Here is a 6,493-nt window from a genome sequence, read left to right as displayed (position 1 = left end):
GCTGCCTCTGCCCCATCCAGGATCCTAAAGCACAGAGCCGATCACCTCATTTCCTTTTACAAAAACCTGGAGCATGGGAGAGCAGCTCCTCATTTCCCACCAAGGGAGCCTGCAAAGCTCCAAGACCCAGTTCCCACTGAGGTCATTCCCATCTGTCCAATGCCTTTTCACTTGGAGTGTTTTCCACCCAAATCAAACCACCTGCGGCTACACTTCTTCCTCCACCTCCTGTACCTCTGCTCACCCTCTTCATCCCCCCACAGAAACCCCCCCATGGCAGGCTTCCCTGTAAAAATTCCACTCATCCTCCAAGGCCAGATCACATGCCGTCTCCTTTGGGAAGCCTTCCAGGAGACCCAGCTATCTGGGACTGCTCTCTTCCACTTTGCCTATGTGTCTGCATCAGCCTGTATCACTGTCTACCATCTGCTCTTCTGTAAGTCCCTGCAGGGAAAAATCCCTCTTACTCAGCACTGCAACTCCAGAGCTCTGAACCACACAACACACAAAGTAGGTACTCAGTTAAAACAAGCTCATGCATAAATAAACGTGTAGATGTATTAACAATACAATAGTTCCATCTTCTTCCGCTCCAGAATCCGTGAATTCACGTCAAAGTACTCCAAATAAGGGACATCGGTGAATTGATCAAGTAACTAGCCAATCGCCCATTTTTTTATTACACTTATTTTGCATGATGTCTGTATCACCCTAGCCTCTCAGCAAAACTTTCAGTAACTGGAAATTTAAAGTCAATTTTAAACTCAAAAGAGACACACATTGCCTTTGGGAAAAAAAAGTATACAATTCCATACTAAATTCCCTGGTTATATTACACAGTCACACTTTGTCACTATTCATTCATTTCAACGAAGCCACAATGCCAAAAGAAAGGTCCTATTGCCAAACTTATCCAATGGCATTAAATACGGTATCTGCTTCTGAAATTGTTTATTAAACATTCACATAAAGATATGCACTTTGAATATTAACGAAGAAGAGTTTGGGGAAGAAAGTACCAGGTAGAGAAGGGGGCTGTGGAGGGTTGGAGAGGCATGTGCCATTCTGCCTACCTAACACGATTATGGCACTGCCAAGTTCAGCAGTTAAATATCTGGGGAAGCAAAATTATCCTCTTGGTGCATCCATTTTACAGTTAATACCTACAGGTGGTAAATGATGATTCTCCCCTCCTGAGCTGCACAGTAAGTCCAACAGAGAAAATGTTAGAATCCCAGATCAGAGATTGGTCCCTTATGTTGTACACGTTCAAGGTGAAAGACAAGGTCCATGTAGCCCAGTTCAGGCTTGTCCTGGTCTTCTTTTGCCCTTTTTCTCCTTCATGATGATCTTACTACTCCCAATATCCGGGTGCCTGCCTGAGCATCATTCTTGTTTTCCGCTAGGTATTCATACTCACAGATGAGCTAACAAAGTCCCAAGGTGTCATCTTTCAGGGCAGCACATTTAACTCCTCCTCCTGAAATAATTTGAATTTTAGGTGCACTTTAAAAAGACCAAAACAAAAAAGAAAGAAAGCAAACTTTTATAACCCAGCAAGAGGAGGTTCTAGTGGTGTTATTGTCAGGTATCTAGAGTCAGTATGGTAAATTGGGAGTTATCCAACCCATCTTTTCCAAAAGGCACATTGTGAACATGGCCACTGGGGTTGGGAAATCTCCAGCGGGAAGGGTTTGTGGGCAGAGTGAGCTCCGCGGGTCTGTCGCCCCGCACTGGAGGGATGTGAGGAGTGAGTAACTGAAGATTTGGCAGGTCACTTCTGAAAGGCCGCCAACGTCTGTGTCATCCCTGCTCTTCTAGATTTGTTGTTCTGCCTCATCCAAATAAATGCTCCCTCCCTGGGGCTTGTAAAAGCTGGGTTTTCATGCATAATTTCCTCCCAAGTTGGGCAAACCAGCTACCCTGCATTAAATCAATTGTGATCCAAGCTGATTCTGCTTTAAAATGACTTCCAATTAGCATGCAGCAACATGCTATAAGAGTTCCAAATAGATCAATTAAATAGCTGCATTGGGAAGAATCATCCTCATGGGTCTCATTTTTTTGTCCTTCATGTGTTGGGGAAAAAAAAATTTTCCTGTAAAAGATGACTCCTCTGTAAAAATATGACATGATCTGATTTAAATGTTGCTTTTGAATGCTGCATTTGGGGCTTATGGAAATTTTTCTTTTAATTCTTCTCTGTCTGACAGTCATTATCCACCAGACTTGGGATCATAAAGCTCACCTTATCACCCTGACCTCTTTCTCCCAGGAGAATGCACACATCACAGGTTATTATAACCTAAATGTGTATATATGTAGCAGGAGGATTACAAAGTACACTCAGTCCATTGTTTAGAATCTATGGAATAGAAACAATGTATATATATATATATATATATATATATATATATATATTACTCCCTCTGTGTGTGTGCATGTGTGTATACGCTACTCTGAATGTATTGTTACTTTTTCCAAAATCCCTCAAAAGATTTCTATAATAATTTCCTTATTTATTATCAAAAACTAAACATTAACACATTATGAGCATTTAAATAAGTCTTCTTTAGGATTATTAGCACATTCTAATTTTAATCAGTATGTGTTCTGTCTTCTCAACATTATACTTCAGAACAGCTACGTATGGTGACTAACATAACACAATAAAATTAAATTAAATTAAAAAAAAGAACAGCTACATAATAAAGAACAACAACATATATAAATTTGTTTTGGAGGGGTTACTGCAGCCTAATCATTTTTCGGTTCTCCTTGTTACATAATATTTACTTTCTTTGAGATAAATAACCATCTCTCTGAAATCCCAATCTTTTCCAAAAATTCAGTTTGTTTCAGACCTGATTGCAGTTGTGCTACGGGTGGTCATCCTCCTTTCTATGGAGAAGGTGATTACTCCCCAGTCCCAGCTTAAAGAAACTCACATGCGGTTCTGCAGCTGATAACAGGTGGAAAAGTCCCGCCCATGAGCCAGGAGCCCCATGAATTTGGCTCCAGCTCCGCCGTGAATTCTCTTGTCCCTTTGGTGAGTTCCTTTGCTGTTTGGTGTCAGTATCCTCGTCTGCAAAATGGAGTGATGAGGAACCCATTCCTCTAATGGGTTGACTGGGCATTTGCCATGCACTATGGAGATGAATAAAGATATTAATCTTTTGCCAGTCCAGCTTGCTGCAGTTTTGTTCTGAATTAACTGGGGGGAAAATGTTTTCTTTTTTTTTTTTTTTAAAGATTTTATTTATTTATTTGAGACAGAGAGCATGAGAGGGAGGAGGGTCAGAGGGAGAAGCAGACTCCCCGCCGAGCAGGGAGCCCGATGCGGGACTCGATCCCGGGACTCCAGGATCATGACCTGAGCCGAAGGCAGTCGCTTAACCAACTGAGCCACCCAGGCGCCCCAAGGGGAAAATGTTTTCATTTGAGGATATATTGCAGTGACTTTTTAAGCACATAGAACTTTTAAATTTTGGAGGACCCAAATCTGTAATTGACCAGATTCCTTGGAGACTTCTTCCATTCCTTCTATACTTAAAAAGTTCTTACCTCTTGAGGTTTCAGATCACTTCTTTCTATTATTATCTTGCCATTTTTCTGTGGTTTTCTTTTTAAATACTTAATTCGTTTGTTTTTCCAGTTCTAATTTATTTTGTACGTCCGAAGAGGGAGGCCAATACTGTTTTCTCCCCCTCAGTGCTCATAGTGTTCATGCCACCATAAAGAGTGTGGATAATACCACATTGCTCCAGTGACTTGTGATGCTTCTTTCCCACCTGCTGCTGTAAGAATCAGTCTTCAGAGAGAACGTTACTTCTTCCTCCTCAGAAATGACACAGCATTATATCCTGGGTTGCTGTTATATTCCTCTAGTAACTTGTCTTACGCCTTTTTTTTGAGATTGTGACCTTTTCCAGGATGTAGGGAATAAGTCCTTTTGATTCTCCTTATTTTCACTCCATGGTTAGGTAACTCGTAATATGTTGTTTGAGTTGGATTCTGACAACATATACCAAAATACACATGAGGATAGAAGATGGGGAATGTAGATGTGATTTAAAAAAAAATGCCTTAACATAGCCAGGGTTGCTGGTCAGGACCCTTGACTGCGGGTCCACAGGACAGACTAGAGGGCTGTGATGCCAGTTTCCAGAAAGGGCTGCCCGGACTCGGGTTGCGCTGAATGGAGGCCAGTCCTCCCCATCACATTTGTTTGGGTCCCCCCACCAGCTTCTCCATGTGAATCAGAATGGCAGTCCCAGCTAAGATACTAGGCAGAAGGTCATGAGGGAACTGGGCACAAGCCGACACCCTCAGTGCCACGACAACCACTCTTTCCCCATGATGTATATAACTAGACAAGAAATTTCCCAGAACCCATTCAAGTTCATTTTTGAGCAATAGAGGCCCAGCGACAAGCTGCCGTCCTGGGATGACAATCTGGTCTGACTTTCCTTGTGAAGATCTCACGAGCCATTAGCTAGCGGATCATTTCGTAGGGTCTTTTCTTCCCATAAACTTATATCCTAGCCCACGCGTTATCTCAGGAGGGACATTTGTCACATTTGTCTTTCTGGCAAGAGGAACCCTGAGCTGTTAATATTAGAACCAAATTCCCTCAGCCTTTGTGCACTCTGGTATAAAATGATACCACACAGCCTCAGTTCCCCTTTTAAGAAGACTGCTTGATGTCCTAAGTCCCCGAAAGGATAATCCCCACCAGGGCAGCTCGGGTAACATTTCGGTCCTTCTCAATTGCGGAAAGGATAGCTACAAATTAATGTCCGGCTCACTGAGGTCACTTCAAGTGAACCTGGGGCAAATAAGTATAGCATGTCCTTGACCCCACTCCTCTACTTTCAGAGGATGGGAAGTAATTGAAAGTCTTGAAAACACTTGCAATAGTACACTGGAAGAAAGTGAAATGGTTTAGGAGAATTAGAGTCTGTTGGGTCAGAGTTTGAACCCAGATACTACCACATTGAGATATGTGATGGGGGGTAGTTATTTAACTTCTCTGAGCCTTGATCTCTGCATCTATTAAACAGAATACTGGTCACCTTATAGGGATATTGTGAAGATCAGTCATAAGTGCTTGAAGTGTCTGGCCCATAGTAAGCTCTCAATGCGAAGTGGCTATTATTAGAACTGGAGTAAGCAGGGTTTATTTGGAGGTTCTTGGATGGTATGGGCAGAGATCAGTGAGAATGAGTATCGAGTTCTTCCCTGTGTGTTCCCTGGGGCAAGGCCAGAGGTGAGGACAAGGGCTGTATGGGCCATTAGGTTGCTCTTGCGTTGGCACCTTCCTGATATTAGGAAGGGCTAGCCCTGCCATTGATGGTGGGAATCAGAAAGTGTAGGTGGCAGCTATGCTGGACAGCTGGGGCCTGGCTGGGTTTATGGGGCTCCTACTGTTCACTCCTCCTTGCTGGGCCCATCCCTCAGGGATTCTTCTCTATGGGTGCAATGCTGGTGGTCAAGGCTGATTACAATGTGAAAATGAGTAGCAAGCATGTGTGTGGTCCCAGGTGGCTAATGCCACCTGCCAGAGTCTCATGAGAGAAGTTTCCAGACTTTCCCAGAGAAAGGCAATGGGGCAGCTCATGTCTGCACACCTGGAGCCCTAACGCCCCCCTGGTAGAGGAGTAGAGAGCCATGTTTGCCCCCTTGGCCTTATCTTTATTAATAGAAACTTGGGTAATGTCATCTGGGAGAAAATAAAAAGGCTGGCAGAAGAGGGTATATATTTTAAGATGACACAGTTTATATTTAGAGACTGGGATTATGACCCCTGGGAGACATGAAAGAAGAGGAAGAGATATTATAGCTGAGCATCTGGCCTGGGCAAATGTCATCTCCCAAAGTGGTTATGCTTCTCACCAGGTGCACACCAGAGCTGAGAAGGCACGGAAGGTGGGAAATCCAGAGCTCACCCATCCCTAGATCTTTCCACTGCCCAAGGTGCTAAGGGGATAGTCCCCGAAGTCGGGGCTGGACCAGCCTTTCCTGGACCAAGGGAGGCTGAGCCAAGCCATGGTGCACTTTCCCCAGGAAGTGATTTTGGACAATGTGAAGTGCACCGATAGACATCAGGTGCTTGAGACATAGCATACTTCACCTCTGAGATACAGATTAGTATTCTCCACTGAGGTTTCTAAGGACTGACATCATCATTTTAAGCAGAACTGGAAGGGTGATGTGCTAATTTGACATACAATTATCACCTGTCTATGGAGATGGTACAAACTGTTCTTGGATAATTTTTACATTAAGGTTTTATTACTGCTTCCCCTGAAGTTGAGTAATCACCATAAAAACAACAATGCTTACCACATTTTTTCAGCTGCCTTCCATTTATTATCTCATTTTATTCTCATAATATCCACATAAAATTTGTCAAATAGCCTTTGACATGTTAATATAGAAGTTAATAATATAATCACTGTAGAATTTTTTTTAATCTAGGGAAATTGAATTA

General features: G+C 42.9%; 1 long non-coding RNA gene across 1 annotated transcript in view; it reads right to left on the bottom strand.

Moving 5' to 3' along the window:
- Nucleotides 1-326: 326 nt before the first annotated feature.
- The window catches only part of LOC123845921 (uncharacterized), a 27,388-nt gene continuing 21,221 nt past the window's right edge, over nucleotides 327-6,493 (bottom strand). Inside the window, exons 5-7 of the long non-coding RNA XR_010412186.1 lie at nucleotides 3,565-4,014; nucleotides 2,949-3,147; nucleotides 327-1,480 (exon numbers count right to left, since the gene is read on the bottom strand). This is a non-coding gene — a long non-coding RNA (uncharacterized LOC123845921). The remainder of the gene's footprint in view (nucleotides 1,481-2,948; nucleotides 3,148-3,564; nucleotides 4,015-6,493) is intronic.

Source organism: Mirounga angustirostris, unplaced genomic scaffold (assembly GCF_029215605.1).
Source record: "Mirounga angustirostris isolate CCGP_5_RB_7025 unplaced genomic scaffold, mMirAng1.0.hap1 SCAF_6, whole genome shotgun sequence".
In the NCBI taxonomy this organism is placed as follows: Eukaryota; Metazoa; Chordata; class Mammalia; order Carnivora; family Phocidae; genus Mirounga; species Mirounga angustirostris.
The sequence above is the reverse complement of the archived record's forward strand: the minus strand, read 5'-3'. Positions and strand labels throughout refer to the sequence as shown.